The sequence below is a fragment of the Sminthopsis crassicaudata genome, chromosome 6 (assembly GCF_048593235.1).
Source record: "Sminthopsis crassicaudata isolate SCR6 chromosome 6, ASM4859323v1, whole genome shotgun sequence".
NCBI classification, from domain to species: domain Eukaryota; kingdom Metazoa; phylum Chordata; class Mammalia; order Dasyuromorphia; family Dasyuridae; genus Sminthopsis; species Sminthopsis crassicaudata.
Genome location: NC_133622.1, coordinates 141,044,901 through 141,061,612, shown reverse-complemented (window position 1 = coordinate 141,061,612; position 16,712 = coordinate 141,044,901). Strand labels below are relative to the sequence as shown.

The following is a 16,712-nucleotide window of genomic DNA, read 5'->3' as shown; positions in this document are numbered from 1 at the left end:
TGAGGAATTCAATATTCAATTGAATTATTACAGCATTAAATATTTTGTGTCACTATATATTATTTAATAAAATCGATCTGAGAATTATATATGTCCTTTAAGAAAATTTTAAGTGATAAATTGATTTTTCAGTCCTTATTGTATTTTGGTTGAACAACCTATGATCTTGGCTGGTTCATTTAACTTTTCTAAAGGAAAGGGAACTTCAAAGTATTGGAACATGTTTTGTTCAAAACTTTTGCTTCTTTCTATTCCAAAGTAAGCACAAGAATTAGGTGAGAATAAATTTTTGGTTCATTTGGGTGGTTGACAGTTTTAAATGGAGGAAATTATAGGTTCTGTGATCAATATTTCACATGCTGACTACCATGAAAAGTAATTATCCCAGTGCGACAGGTGTTGTATAGGGAAACGGTGCTTTTATCTAAGACTGTGGAAGCATGTGCTAACTATACTCATTATTTTCCCTTTTCTATTATTCACTAAATGCCTTGGGGAAATGATTCTATTGCTAGCATTTATAGGATATAAGAAAACCACATTAAATATGTATCTGATTGCTACCAAGTAGAGGGAAAGCACATTCAAACTATGGCTTTTTAGGGTAAATTTTTATGAATTACATCCTGCATTGCTAGAACTTCTTTTAGCTACCAAAATAGACATACAGGTTTTGTCATTACAATTTTTTTCTATTTAGAATGACTTGTTGAATGAAAAATTATTCCCATCATAAACTATCTAACTTGCTTTTCTTTTTTGAGGTACTAAGGGTTAAGTGACTAGAGTTTAGATTTAAACTCAGGCCCAGTGCCCAATCTGACCATACACCTAGATTAATAGAAAAAAAAAGATAAAATGTCATAATAGTCCAGCTTCATTGGCAATTTAAATTGAATAGTATTGTCTAGGAACATAGATTAAAAAGATATGATTGTTCTCTATGAAAAGTTAGGTGTTTTGTTATTATATACAATTCAGTGGAGAAAACAACCCTCTCAAGGATTGATGGTTTGGTGTCATATATATGGGGGAAAAGAGAGGCTGAAGGAGACTGGTTGCATAAGTTTTTTGGTTCTATTCTTCTATTTCAAGACCATATTAATATATCCTCAGTCATAAGAATAATACCATTTTCTCATTGGGAAGTGAGAAAATGATAAAGAAAAATGATCTTATCGAACATTATGCATCTTTCAATGGAAGTTTTCAGTCTGATTGGTCTCCAGGATAATTGTGTATTACATGTAAACAACATCTTATAGTAGATGGAAGCTAGCCATAGAGTCCCTAGGTAAGTTAATTTCTCAGTGACCCAAACATCAGTATAAAATTATCAATTGCAAAGTTTTCAATTTTCATTGTCAGAGGCATTTTTACACAAGGATGCTCCCCACACCAATGAAATCACAGATCTAAATGTCCTTCCCCTCATCATATCTGTTCTTGTCTTACACAGAAGTTACTTCAGCAACATATTCATTACTAATGTACCAATAAAACAGGTATAACAGTGATTTAGCAACTTTAGTGATGATTATGGGTATACACTTTGTATGTCTAGAAAGAAGTGTTCGCTGGATATACATCACAAAAGAATTGTTTTTGAGTGGGAAGTTGTCTAAGAGCAAGCAATCTAATTGTTGAACACTGACCAGCAACCTTAATAGAAGATGGAAAAAAACAGCCTGAGTCTTAAAATTCTATCAAATCACATGAAGGTTTCAAAATTTAATCAGGTGAGTGAAGTTCACAATGGTAATTCAGTAAGGTGGTGAATACATTGTTAAGCTCTGGAAGCAGGAAGTGACAGACATCACCTTAATTTTAAGGGAAAATATAACATTTGCTAATTTATTACAGGTCTACTAACCTTATTATAGAGGAAGTAGTATTTTTACTTTTTTATTTCTTTACTTTTGCAACAGTAATAGAATTAGTGAATTTCAATTAGTAGGAACCTCAATGTCCACCTAGCCTAATCTATGTTGAATCTACAACATAGCAAGCCAAAGGTTTTACAAATTTTGCATGAAATCCTTCAGTCCTTCCCAAGGCAACCCATTCTAGTTATAGATAGCTCTAATTATTCTAATTTCTAATTTTAATCCTAAATTTACTTCTTGACAACACCCACATGTTTATAATTAGGCTATTTGGAACCAAACAGAACAAATGTAATCACTGTGCAACATGATAGTTCTTCTAATACTTGAATATGAGTAGTATTCCTGTGTCTCTAAGTCTTTTCTTTTCCAAGCTAAAAAAATAAACAAAAAGCAAAATATATTTCCTTCAATCAGTCCTTGTATTGCAGAGTCAGATCCTTTGATCATTCCTGGCTACTTTCCTGTAGTCATTGTCTAGATTACAAATCTTCTTTTAATATTCTGACAACCAGAAATGAATACATATTGGAAGTGTAGTTATAGCTTAGAGGGCATCTTTTCAGATACTAGAAAGGTAATTAGTCTTTCCTGTCTCTGCAGCACATTTTAGTTGCTCTTCAATTGGGTGGTTGTGTAATTGCAAGCACATCCACAAAAAGAAAAGGAAAAAAAGAAGAAAAGAAATACAATTCATGAATAGAACATATGCCCTCTAGAAATATATTGAAGAGTATTTCTCACAATCAGCTTGGGTCAAAGATCAACGGCAAGTATCTTGAGTTTTTTCTGGGAACTTCCAGAAAGAAGAAGTCTTATACTAGTCATTTCTACTTCAGTAAGTGATAGACTTCTTTATGATAAATGACAGCACCAAATTTCTGTTCTAATCTATGATTTTTGTAATTGTTTAACACTCTCCTTTATATAAAATAGAGCAAAATAAAGTCCATATCTGTTTGTGCATTATTACCTTTTTTTAAAAACAATTCCTTTGAAGGGAGAAATCAGACTTTGAGCTCATAACCATTTTTAATAATTTGCAACTCTGTGGAACAGCTTTCCCCAGAGTCACTAGGTTTGGTGTGAAAAGTCAAGAAATATGCCTACTTCCTCTATGGAGAAGTCAAGTAAATTTTACAGCAATGAAGCCAAGTAAAATTATGATGTCAAGTAAAAGGTAGGGATTTTCTTAAGCTTCTATCCCATGGCCTATAGACAATCGTGGTCTAAATGATCTGTTAAAACTGAAATTATTGAAATCTTTCATGCTGGAAACTTCCTTGACATATCTGATTATCCTCCACCAAGCCTTCACTGACTCATCCCCTCTGTCTCCCTTTTTATGATTTCAGAGATTAAAGTTAGTGAGACTCTGCTCCATTGTATAGGTATATGATTTCCAGGAAATTGTTTATTTTCCTTGGCCACATCCAAATCAACAAAATTTTCCTCTCCCAAGCCAACTTCTCATGCTTCAAGAAATATATTGTAATACAACTAAATAGTGGAATTCCTTATTATGAGCTCAATAAGTTTGTTATATGGCATACTATCTGTGTTATAAGATTTTGCTTTGGCATTGGAATATGCTATCTAATTATCATAAGGTGGAATTGGACTGATACTTTTTAATACATTCAGATTTTTTCTTTCCATTTCTGCTGTACAGTGTCTAGAAGAGCACAACCAGGTTGAAGGAATTGGGGATGTTCAGCTTGGAGAATGGACTGCATAATACAAATTGACCATTTTACTTCTTTGATAATTTTAAAAATACAATTTAGTTCTTTCTGCCAGAATAGAAACAGCCTTCATTTTACAAGTAACATTTATTTTGAAGGAGTTTAAACTATTCTTAAAAGCATGGTCTAGAGATCATCAAAATTGCAGATAATTAAATATAGAAAAAGACCTTTTGGTAGAAGATTGTACAAATTCATAAAGCACAAATACATTACTATAGCGAGAAGCTAATTTGTATCTTCATATATTTTTTTCAGCCTCCACTATATTGCTTTACTTCAGCCTCCCATATTCTACATTCCTGCCAAATGAACTTTCTATTTGTTTCTTACACATTTCTCCTCCATAGTGTCTCTCTCTATATATATTTTTGTTTGTTTGTTTTTGTTGAGGCAATTGAGATTAAGTGACTTGCCCAGGGTAAATTTGAACTCAGGTCCTCCTGACTTCAGGGTTGGTGTTCTATCCATTTTGCCACCTAGCTGCCTCTATATTCTGTATTTTTGCACTAGCCTTTCTCCATGCCACAAATGCATTCTGCTTTCATCTCTGCTTCATAAATAATACTGTCCTTTCTTCAAGATACTTAAGTATTACCTTCTATGAAAAGTCCCCCTAAGTAACTCTTCCCCTTCTCTTGTATTTTATATTCATTTCTACTTATTCCCTGTCACTCTGCCTCTGTCTCTGTCTCTATCTCTCTTTTTCTCTCTGTCTCTCTGTTTCAGTGTCTCTCTCCCTGTCTGTGTCTTTGTCCCTGTCTGCCTCTCTATCTCTATCTCTCTCTGTCTTTCTCTGTCTCTGTCTCTCTCTGTGTCACTCTCTTGCTGTTTCACTTGATAGAATATAAATTCCTTGAGAGTAGAGATTTTCTTTTTTGATTGCAATTCCAGTCCTTAGTCCAGTGTCTGGTACATAATAAACACTTAATCACTCAATAAATGCTCTTTGATTGGTTGATTATTCACGATGAGATTTGAGAGAAATGCCTTCTTATTAATTAGCTGACTAAACCCCACCCACCCAATCATAGAAATCCAATTCATCTCAAATGAATTGGTCAATCATTAGATATAATGAAAAGTGTACACAAGTTGATTTATGTCTTTACAAGTGAGAACTTGTTTAAGAAATATAGCACAGGGGGAGCTAGGTGGCATCAGCTCTGAAGTCAGGAGGACCTGAGTTCAAATATGGCCTTAGACACTTAATACTTCCTGGCTGTGTGACTCTGAAAAAATCAATTAACCCCATTTGCATCAGGAAAAAAAATACACACACACACACACACACATGTATCACAATGCTTAACTGAATCATTTACATCCATTAGAATTATATATAAAAACTGGTCCTGCCATTAGTAAATTCAGTAAAGTGATGGGTCAGTTTAGTGGTGGAGGAGGATTTGAGTGCAGAGTATTCCAGTTTCAGAGTTGGAGCCAAAACTTTGAGAGCGAATTGTTCTAGAAGGGGAAACAGATTTTTTTTTGTCCTTCCCCATTCTCCATCAAGCATGCCTGGACCAGTAGCAGACACCACATATACTTCAGATGAGGGAGAATCAACAGCAATCTGGGAGCAGAGTGACACATGGAGGACATTTGTCTTCAGAGAAGAATGATGGTTAATACTCCAGAAAATATTTATAAGTTGTAAAATCTGAGGAACTCTTGACTGATCCTTTTGCCATGTGCTGACTTCACTACTATTGTATTATAACATTTTTACTATGCCTTTTTTTTTTTTAACCTGTGTGGATTTGGAGGAATGCAAGTAAGACTTTTGGAAAATGTTTGTGTCAAGTGTTCTTATCATCCCACCTTAGTAATGCCTTTGTCTAGAAGCTAATTTAAGGTGATTGTTGTTTTGAAGTATGTTGGTAGGTGTCCATGAGTGATAGTATTTGAAACTCAGTCTCTCAGGGTTACCCTTAAGGAAAAATGAAACCCTCAGCAAGGTGGAAAAGAGATTTAGAATATGGAAAACTATTCCTGAAATGAAGAGGGCTCACGTGGTAGTCTGGAGAAGGATGGCCAAATTACTAGACAAAATGGAAGCTTAGGAGTGCATTTTACTTTGTTAATTTGCTACAAAACCAGGCAATAGACAGAATTTGGGGGTGACTAACTATTGTTTCTTGAAAAGAATAAAAATCGAAAAGAGTTTGCTATAAAGTTACTTAACTCTCCTCACTGAGTGCAGCCTTATCCTCTGAGAGTAAAGCAGATGTTAATCTAGGAAGCATTCCAGCTTTATCTTTAAATATGTGAGGTGTTCAGAGTTAACTGTCCCTAGCAGCTTCTTTAGTTTGTTACAATCAGAAGTGCTGATGATAGACCCTGAATTCATATAAACCAAGGGGGGGGGAAGAAAAGACAATAGCAAGTGCAAATGGAGAGCAGGGATTCCCCTTTGCTCTCCCTATTTCCCTTCTCCCTCCCAATTTTTCTGGGGTTGTATAGAAGCCAGAAAGAAACTGCATGGCTCAGGGGAACAGTAATAGATATGAGGTCTTTCAGCACTGGGTCACTAATTTGAATCAAGTCCAAGTTGCTGATTACAGAATACTGTTACCATTTGGTCATTGTTTGGTGTTAAATAAGTGGGAAGTCTCACTATAATAGGTCCAGGTCTAGAAGACTGAATAAAGACAGAAAATTGGATGAGCATGGAAAAAAGGATTCTTTCCCAATGTCTCTTGTCTTCCCAGCATAGTCAGGCCCTTGAGATGAAGGTAGATAGGTATTGTTGCATTCTTTATAACTTACTTTTCCAATGCCTAGTAAGAGATTATAGATTTAAAGCTGGAAAGGATTTTTCATATAATTTAGTTCAGTCTCTCTCTCTCTTTTTTTTAAACAGATGAGGTACATAGCTCACTGTATTTGTTCTATTCTCACACTGCCTCTGACTTTATTTTCCTTTAAGCACTTTTAATCCAGATAAACGGGCTCTCTAGTTGCTATGAGCTGCATTTGCCTGTTTTGTTGTACCTCATCCCAAGAATATACTTCCTTCTCACCTCTACTTTTGAGAACTCATATTCCCTTCAAAATTCTGTTTCTCAAGCCCCATCCTGGCTCCAATTTTGGCTCCATTTGAAACATGGTAAGGATATCTGATTAGGATCCTGAGGATGCCTACATTGTAATATCAGTAGCCCCACTGGGTGACAATAATTCTGGATTACTTCATCTATATACAACTCTACAAGTCTGTGCTTCTATGTGCATTTATATATGTGCACATAAGTGTCTCATATTTTATATAGCAATCCAAGTCAACAAGCATTTAAGTGTCTTCTATGTGTCAGGCACTACACTAAACACTAAGAAATCAAGAAGAGGGGAAAAACAGTCCCTATTCTCAATGAATTAATAATCTAATGGGGAAAGACATAAAAATTAGCTATGGATAAACAAGTTAAACATGGGATAAAATGGAGATAATCTTGGAGAAAGTACTAGCATTAAAGAGGACTAGGAAAATCATTTTGCAGAAATCAGGAGCATTTATTTGGCACTTAACTTAAGATGAGGGAAGTGAAGAGTCTAGATAAAGGGCAAGAGAATTCTAGGCATGGAGGCAACCAGTAAAAATGCTCAAAAGCAGGAGATGGCAAGTATACCAGTATCACTGCATTGCAAGTACTTTGAGGTGAGTAAGGGATAAAAAAGAATGGAAAGATAAAAAATGGCAGTTTTAAAGTTTGGCTTTAAGAGCCAAATACAGGATTTTATACTTGACACTGAAGGTAATGAGCTGCTGGAGCTTATTCAATGGGGGAGAATGACTTGGTCAGACTTACACTTCCTTAAAGTCAGTTTTATAGCTATCCAGAGAACAAATTAGATATAGGAAAGATCTGAGGCAGAAAAATCGATAAGCAGGCTGTTTCAATAACCCAGGGCTGAGGTGATAAGGGCCTATCCCCCGGTAATGACTGTGACAGAAGAGAGAATGATAAAAAGTATTATGAATGAGAAGTTACATGATTTGGCAACTGATTGGATATTGGGATAGTGAGATAGAGTAAGAAGTCAAGGATAAGATGTACTGTGTAAGCCTGTATAACTGGAAGGATTGTGGTACCCTCTATAATAATAAGGAAGTTAGGGAGTATGGAGGGTTTGCTGGGAGAGTTCAGTTTTGCTGAACTTGTGTGTAATCTGTCTATAAGACATCATGTTTGAGATGTTTAATAAGCAGGTAGAGATGCAAGCCTGGAGGTCAAGAAAAAAATTAGGCATGGACAAATAAGAGAAGCAATTGTAGAGAGATGGTAATTGAATTTATGAGAGCTAGTGAGATCACCAAGTTAGATAAAAGAGAGTAAGAACAGAAGAGATCCCAGGACAAAGCCTTGGGAGTTATCTAATGGTTAATGGGTATAATTTGAATGAAAATCCAGCAAAGAACACTGAATTATACAGATAAAAGGAGAAAAGTTTCATGAAACACTAAAAAGAAGAGATGATCAAGAAGAATTTGCTCAACAGGTCAGGGATAAAGATTGAAAAAGTGCCATTATATTTGACAATTAAGAGAGAAAAGTTTTAATTAAATAATGTAATGCAGAGACTTAAGAAAAGAAAAAGAGGGAGGTGAGAACATCTAAGCATCGAGGTGGCCTTCTTGAGGAGTTTAGCTACAAAATGGAGGAGAAAAATAGGATGATAGCTGGCAGGGATAAATGGATAATTTTTTGAGGATAGGGGAAAGATTAAAGATAAATGAGAAAGTAGGAATACTAGAGGAAGAAATTTGTTGGAGAAGAAATTATGTTATATGACACTTGAAAAGAAGGGCCACTTTTTCATGAGAGACGAGGGAAGAAAATAGTGGTAGAGGGTTCTGAGTGATGTAAGATGGGGAGGAGGGGAGTAGAAGAATTTCTAGGTAAATAGTAAATAGCTTCAATTTTTTTCAGTGAAATGTTAAGACAAGTATTTCAGCTGAGAGAATAGTTGGAATGGAGGAGAATTAGAAGGTTTGAGAACATATGAAAAGGTTTGGAAAGAACATCATGGTAAATGGGATAATGAATTAATTAAGGAGTTGTAAAAGAATTGTCTTGATACAATGAGTGCCCTGTTGAAAATTTTGCAGCATGAATTTGAAATTACCAGCACAATTTCTTGATTTTCTTCAGTTTTCTTCAGCAACAGTTAAGTAAGAACAAAGACATTGGTTGGTAGGAATAATACAAAGCTGATGCTTGGTAGGAAAGATCTTCACTAGGATAAGAGGACAAGGGATTTGAGATAAGAAAGCAGTATAGAAATGAAATGATTCATCAAGGGATTAAGATTAGGAAGGGAAGAATATAACCATTGCAGGGGTGATGACTTTGGAAAACTCTGAAGAAGGAGGGCTAGGCAGTTGGGGGGGGGGCAGAACAAGGTTGGAGGATTCAAAGCAGAGTGAGATGTGAAATGAAAAAAGATCATGATAAGATAAAGGAATTTCAGGGTTTATCAATATAGAAGCTGAATCTTTATGGATCTGGAATACTCAAATCAAGGGTACACTTTAGTTGAAATGGGGTGGAGAAGTAAGTTATGGGAAATGAATAAGTTGAGGAATTGAGAGGTATTTGAGAAAGTATCCACATACATGTTGAAATTCCCTAATTTGAGGGTTGGAATGGGGAGGAGAGAAACTGAAGTATTTACTGAAATAATTGAAGAAGAAAGTATCCCAAAGGTCAATTAACAATAGCCAACATAATTTTGATTGGCTGAATTTCAAAAGAGGAAATGTTATTGAGAGGAAATGATAGAGGGAGAGCATGGAAGTCGCCATGGAGAATAAGGAATATTTCAGTCTTTCACTATCACCAAAGGGCAACATTGTTCAGAAGCACTATACATATATAAATAACCATATGTAAATATATATGCATATAGATAATATATATGCACATACATTACATAATGTGATGTTATGTGATATATATATATATATATTATATGTATAACTCACAGTTATATACAATGCAATATTTTCTCATGTAAACATTTGAATAATCAAATACCCTTGTATATATATATATATATCTATAGCTACAAATAACTATCTTTTATATATATCTATAGTTATAGAAAATTTTCCAATTCTCACTAGAGCCAAAAGTTTTTCCAATAGTCTGCCAAACATTTCACTAGGAAAATATTTTGCTTCAGCTAAAGAGGCAGCTTGATTTTACCTGGATAATTCTGTCCTTGCCCTGGGCTGATAACAAAAGGGCCAAGTTCTCCATATGTTGAACCACATTCCAGAAGAGCATAGACACTCTGACATGTCTTGAATTTGTTGCTGCTTGTTCCTATGTCAAAATGGGGCCATTTTAATTTCTCTAAGCTTTATTTTTTCACTCTTTTCTAACAATTGTAGCTAGTTTCTAAAAACATAAAGATAGACTCTTAAGCAGAACTGTTTTATAAAATGAAAGTTCTGGTCTAGATAGTCATTAAGTTATAAACTATGTATTGTAATAAATTAATGGGAGTACAATTTGTTTCCCACCAATAGGTCCTCTATCCCCCTTTTTTTTTACACATATACTAATCCTATAAAATGTTAGTATGGTATTATTATTATCATCATCATCATTATCATTATTATTATTATTATTATTATTATTATTATTATTATTATTATCATCTGGTATTCTGAAATTCTAACCAGAATTGAAATTATTATGACTTGGTTACGTGAATACATTGTACTCATAAAATTAGTGAAAGTATCATTTTTGGATTGAGTAACATTGATATCTCTGCTTAATAGATGAGAAAACTAAACTAAAAAAAGGACAAAATGATAGCTTAAGGTACAGCACACAAGTCCAGCATTTGATAACACATTTTCCCACCCCCAACCCTCCCTTATATATTAATGATCTAAGAAATTTAGATTGCTTGTAATTTCCTGGATTTCAAATTCAATTTGCACTTTTAAAAAATGTAACAAATATAGAAATAAAACTACCTGACTAAAGGAAAAAAGGGGGCAATGAGTACAAAATAGGGCATACATTTTCAAATATGGCCACTTTGTTGATTTGTTTTGTTTTGATATATCTGCTTATTGTAAGAGAGCGTTCCATGGGGAAAGGGAAGATTGAGAGTCAGTGGGAAATAACAATTGTGTTTAAAAAATGTGGAAAGGGCTTCTCTGAACATTTTTCAAAAGATCTCTAGAGAATCTCTGTTGCACGTTCAAATGTTTACTGAACTTTGTCATCAAAAAAAAAAAATTCTTATGCCTAAAGAAAACTTAATCTAGTCCTAGTGCAAAATAACCAAACTAAATATTATAAAATGGAAAGAATAAGGAAAAACAAAAACATTTAGAAATTCATAATTCCAATTTTAATATCTCCTCATTAATAATTAAAAGGTAAAATTCTTCCCACCCCAACAATCCAACCAAACACATTTTCAAATTGTCTTGAATATTGTCTATTACAGTGACATCTGGTGGATCCTATATAATGCTACACCATTTAACCAAATTATTCAGTAATTAAATTAAATGGAACGGGAATTATAGTTTTAAGTGTGATGAAACAATGGGAAAAAGAGCCTAGTGACTGTTGTGAAAATAATCCTTATGAACTGAATAAAGCATGCTGTATGGTGTAATTTTTTTCAAATCCATAGTTTTGAAACCCTCAGATCAAAACATTAAAATCTATTTTTTAATCTAAAATTTTTTTTCTTGTGAAGACCCATTAATTTATGTGATTTCATTTATATACATTTACCTTTCTTTTACTTCCATCATGTTGATAAAGTTTAATATTAGATTGGCATATTCTGCTATGGTAGCTTCAAACATATCAATGTCATTCATAGTAACTGAAACTCTATGTCAAGTGGGATAAATTTAATTCATTGCCCTTTGGAGCTTCATTTGTGTTAAATGAAGAGGAAAGGGTGAATAGGTGAATCTCAATCTTCCTTTCAGAGTGTGAGATGTTAATGTTGACCTTGATTTCTCTAGGGTCTTCCCTTCCCCAAACTTTAAATTAATAGCCAGTAATAACAATAACAAAAGAAATGATTAAAATGGCAAAAATCTAGTTAACATTAGTGAATGTATATGCTGTGTATATATTAAGTAAATATATACAGTATATGTAAGTAATATAAATGTAAAATGGCTATATATGTATGTGTGTGTGCATATTATATATATTATATATATATATATTATATATATATTATTATATATATATCAGTAGATTTTTATGTATACACACACATAAGGTTCTAAACATTATCTTGACCTAGCTGAATGGATTTTTTTTAAAGTATATTTCTACGCTTAAGTTATTCCTTTCCTGTGAAGAAACACGAGTATAGAAGCTTCATCCACCTTCACAATTTGTTTCTTAAACTTCCTTTGCAATCAGTTCCTTGTATAATCTGGGTGATAATGAGCTCTGTTGTCACAAATGATGCATAAAATTATCTTGTAATTAGCCCATATTGTGAAAACTATTCAAATATGGTTTAAGTTTTACTGGAGGGTTAGGGTTGTGTTTCTTAGATACTAGTTCAGCCAGTTTTTGATATAGCCAATTTTGAATAACTCTATCAATCTACAAATATTTATTAAGTACCTACTATGTGCCAGATACTGTTACTAAGCATTAGGGATACAAATACAAATAATGAAACAATCCCTACTATCAAGGAACTTAAATTAACAGGAGAGACAATAAGCACATATGTAAGTATACAGCGAATAAATAAAAGTAGACATTATTAGTTGAGGAAAGAAAATAACTAGATGTTTAAGTTTATAAATATTTTAGTATGGCATCATCATTGCTTAAACACTAATGCCATTTGTTTGATGCTTAGATAATCATTGATATCTGTAACAAATTGTAGCACATGGAGCGTGAGCAGAGATGTCCTGCATCCCACCAGTATTAGTTTAGCACTGAAGTGTTTTGAGATGACAAAGCAATTCCCTTACTAGCTATTGAGTAAAAAGGAAGAGTTTTCTTTCCCCAACTTCAAACTGTCGAAGAGAATGGGTCCCCTTATCCTTTTCTTTGGAAAAATGTCAAACCTCCTGCACATGGCTGGCTGGATGCCTCACCCAAAGTAGCTGAGAACTGATCTAGAGCATTTAGTTAGAAGAAAGACAGCTTTGTGCCTGTCTTTTCCCAGCAAATTCTTCACTTCACCATTTCTCAATCTCCCTAAATTCCATTACTTTCATTCTATCTTAACCAAACCTAGGACTGGTCACATTCTGGGTGTCACAATTTATCAGTGTCTCACATCTTTTATGAAAAACTCTGATGTTCTTCTGTCTGATCCTAGCATCCTGTCATTACATGTCTCTCTACACTTTATCCCTTATTAAACCTATTATTTGCTCTCTGTAATACAACTAGTATCTGCAACTGTCTCACTTTAATATAGGTTAAACCTAGGCCCTCTACCTTCCTTCCTGTGAAATAAATTAGCTTTCCCTATAAAGAGAATTGTCCCCAAAGCTGTCCTCAAGTCCTGATTGGCTTCAGCTTCTTGATCCTCCAAGGACATAGCATATGTACCACTTCCATCAGAATACATCCTTATACAGTATTATTGTTGAAGTGTATAATGATCTCCTAGTTCTGCTCATTTCACTCAGCATCAGTTGATGTAAGTCTCTCCAAGCATTTCTGTATTCATTATATTGGTCATTTCTTATAGGACAATAATATTCCATAACATTCATATACCATAGTTTAGCCAACCATTCTCCAATTGATGGGCATCCATTCATTTTCCAGTTTCTAGCCACTAAAAAAAGTTAAAAAAAAAAAGTTAAAATGTATTCTGATGGAAGTGGATATCTTCAGCATAGAGAAGAGCTAATCCAATTCCAATTGATGGACAGAATCAGCTACACCCAGATAAGGAACACTGAGAAATGAGTGTAAACTGTTAGCATTTTTTGTTTTTCTCCCAAGTTATTTTTACCTTCCAAATCTAATTCTTCCTTTGCAACAACAACAACAAAATTCGGTTCTGCACATATATATTGTACCTAGGATATACTATAACATATTTAATATGTGTGGGAATGCCTGCCATCTAGGGGAGGGGGTGGAAGGAAGGAGGGGAAAATTTGGAACAGAAGTGAGTGCAAGGGATAATGTTGTAAAAAATTATCTATGCATATGTACTGTCAAAAATGTTATAATTATAAAATTAATAAAAGAAAAAAAAAGGTTCCTAACAGGAAAAATTCAGGTGCCCTTCAATCTGGTGGATTTCTGGACCTATTTCTAAATGCAGATGAGATAGGCTTCATCCAGAAAAGCACAGTACAACTGTATACTTATTGCATATGCTTAAAATACTTCAGCAAATTAAACCTTTTGTTGCCTTCTGAATAATTTAGGAGTCCTTCATTTTGTCCTTACAATGAAACTGAAGTAAGAATGTCGGTGTTAAAGCTACCTCTAATATCCTTCACACAACACTTCTGTGTACTTTTTCAGGGTACTATCACTATTATGACTTCATTCTCCTTCCTTTCTACTCTATAGTTAGCCAATTTGATTATATAGTTATCCCATTCTCTCAAACGGCTTACCCTAATGTCCTATTTCAACACATTTATTGACAAATCCTTTTCTCTATTACTTGGTGACTTTATCAATCCCATAGGATTAATTATCATTTTCAGGAAGATAAATATCCCTAATCCAGCCCTAATGTCTTGTTGAACTCCAGTCCCATATTGCCAATTGTCTTTTGGACATTTCAAACTTTGACCTAGAATCATCTTAAATTCAGCATGTCTGAAGTGCAAGTCTTATTATTTCCTTCACTTACTTAAAGTCCAGTCATTGCCTACTGCCTGTAGGAAAAAATGTAAACTTCTGCGTTTAGTTTTGGAAGTCTTTTAGAATTTAGCTACAATCTATCTGCCTCTGACCAGTTTTCCCCTGAAATTAGGTGGCTTAATAGAGTTCTGGATATGGAGTCACACTCCTAACTAGCTATAACCCTGGACAAATCAGTGAACTTTTCTGACACCGTTTCTTCAACTGTAAAATTAGAAAAATAATATCTACCTCACAATATTGTTGTGAGGACCAAATAAGGTGATATTTGTAAAGTACTTAAAACAATGATTGGTACATATTTAAAAAATGCTTTCCCTTTCTCTCTTTCTAATCTCATCACATATCCCACATTTTGTGATACAGCCAAATGGCTTTACTTCTTTCACATTGTCTCTAAACTCCTTCAAAATGCAGTTCAAGGATCATTTTCGACAAGTTTTCTTGATGCCCCAGATGCTAGAATATCCCAGCCAAACCATCTTGTGGGTATGTGATTCATTGTTTTGCTCATTCAATCAGCAAACATTTAAGTTTTTACTATGAGACAGGCACTGTAAAAATAGTTTTTGCCCTTAAGGGACCCCATATTTTATCTAGGATTTATCTGAGAAGCATTATTTTAGAAAGTCAGACAGAACAATATTTTTGTTGAAGAATGTTTTTCTTCAATGACTGAATCAAAACAGCAATAACATATTGATTTAAAGTGTAGAAAGACTCTACATTGAGAATTTTGGGTCACCAAACAACATTGCCCGTCAAAAGAAAAAGGAATACTAACAATTTATTAACTTGTTCAGATTAATCAAATTTCCTCAATTTCTCCGGAATTTAGGTTATTTATTTTCTGATAGCCAGGAACCACTAATATCACTATTTTGGGGAATCATAGATAACGCTGCATTTGGGGATAGACATTTTCTGGAGCACAATGAGACATTTTGTAGAGTAAAATGGACAACTTCTCCTAAGAGATTTTCTCTTTAGACTGTGGTAGCCATAAAACAGTCTTCTCTACGAGTTGTCTGAGATTTATTTTTTATATTGTTCTATAACATATCATTTTCTGTCTCCTCTTAAATGTGACCAAACTGAGAAATTAGAAAATTCTATTTGAATGAGCCATTCTTATTCAGTGAAGCAATTATAAAAAGACCATTATTTATATACTCATGGGACTTTTATGAGGGTCTTAATATGAATGCCTTGAACTATTTTCAGATATTTTATTGTTAGTAATAAGTCTTTTGAAAAAGCATTTCAATTATCTTTAGGTTGTCTCTGTTCTTCTAACTGTATTCTAGTACATAGTAAGGTAGGATATGGATAATGATTGATAGGGCATTGTTTTTGTTTTGGATATGCTATAATATTCCATATTTTGTGGCAATGCTATATCACTGGAAAAATATGAGAGGAAAAACATTGTTCTTAAATTTATGGCAGCGATTTAACTAAGTTGGAGAAATCAGTTTTGTCTTCTGGTTCAAGGTCAGACATATTGAGTTAGTCTAGTATCAGTTGAGGTTAAGAGCTTTGACTATGCTTTCATATGATGTTACATATAAAAAATTATGGATTTTCCCAAATAAATTTTATAACATTCTACAAAACTTTATAAGATTTGTTCTTTTTCATGCGAGACAAACTATTTGTAACATTAAAAATAGCATTAAATGCCATTTATAAGTAGCATTACATGCCACCAAACTGAATGCTTTCTTAGAGTTAACAAACCATAAGCACAGTGAGATCTTATTGTCTCTATACCTTCAGTTCATGTGATTTCATCTGCAAAAACTTCCCTATTCCTTTCTCATTCCTTTATTAAAGATACCCTTAATGTGTGCATAAATTATTCTCAGGAAATTATCTACAAATCAGGAAATAAGCATATCAGTCACTGTTACTGATAGTTTCTTCTTTGAGTAAGAATAACACCTGAGGTATTTTCAAACCTTTGATATTCTGACCTTTGAAATCAATCCTTCAAGGGTATCACAATTGCTACTCTTATTATTATTTTTATTATTATTATTATTTTTGTTAGTAACCTTTCCATTTCCTCAGAAAGCACCTTGGGAACTGTAATGCTAGTATTTCCATTGTCACTTTTGGACAAAAAAGATCATTATAAATTTTTTTTCAGATATTTTGTATTTTTATCTATCTGTTACCCTCTTTTCAGTTTTATTCTTGAATATCCT

General features: G+C 33.7%; 1 long non-coding RNA gene across 2 annotated transcripts in view; it reads left to right on the top strand.

Moving 5' to 3' along the window:
• LOC141545698 (uncharacterized) overlaps positions 1 to 16,712 on the top strand; it is a 97,178-nt gene that overhangs the window by 78,538 nt on the left and 1,928 nt on the right. The gene's annotated exons all lie outside the window — the stretch shown is intronic.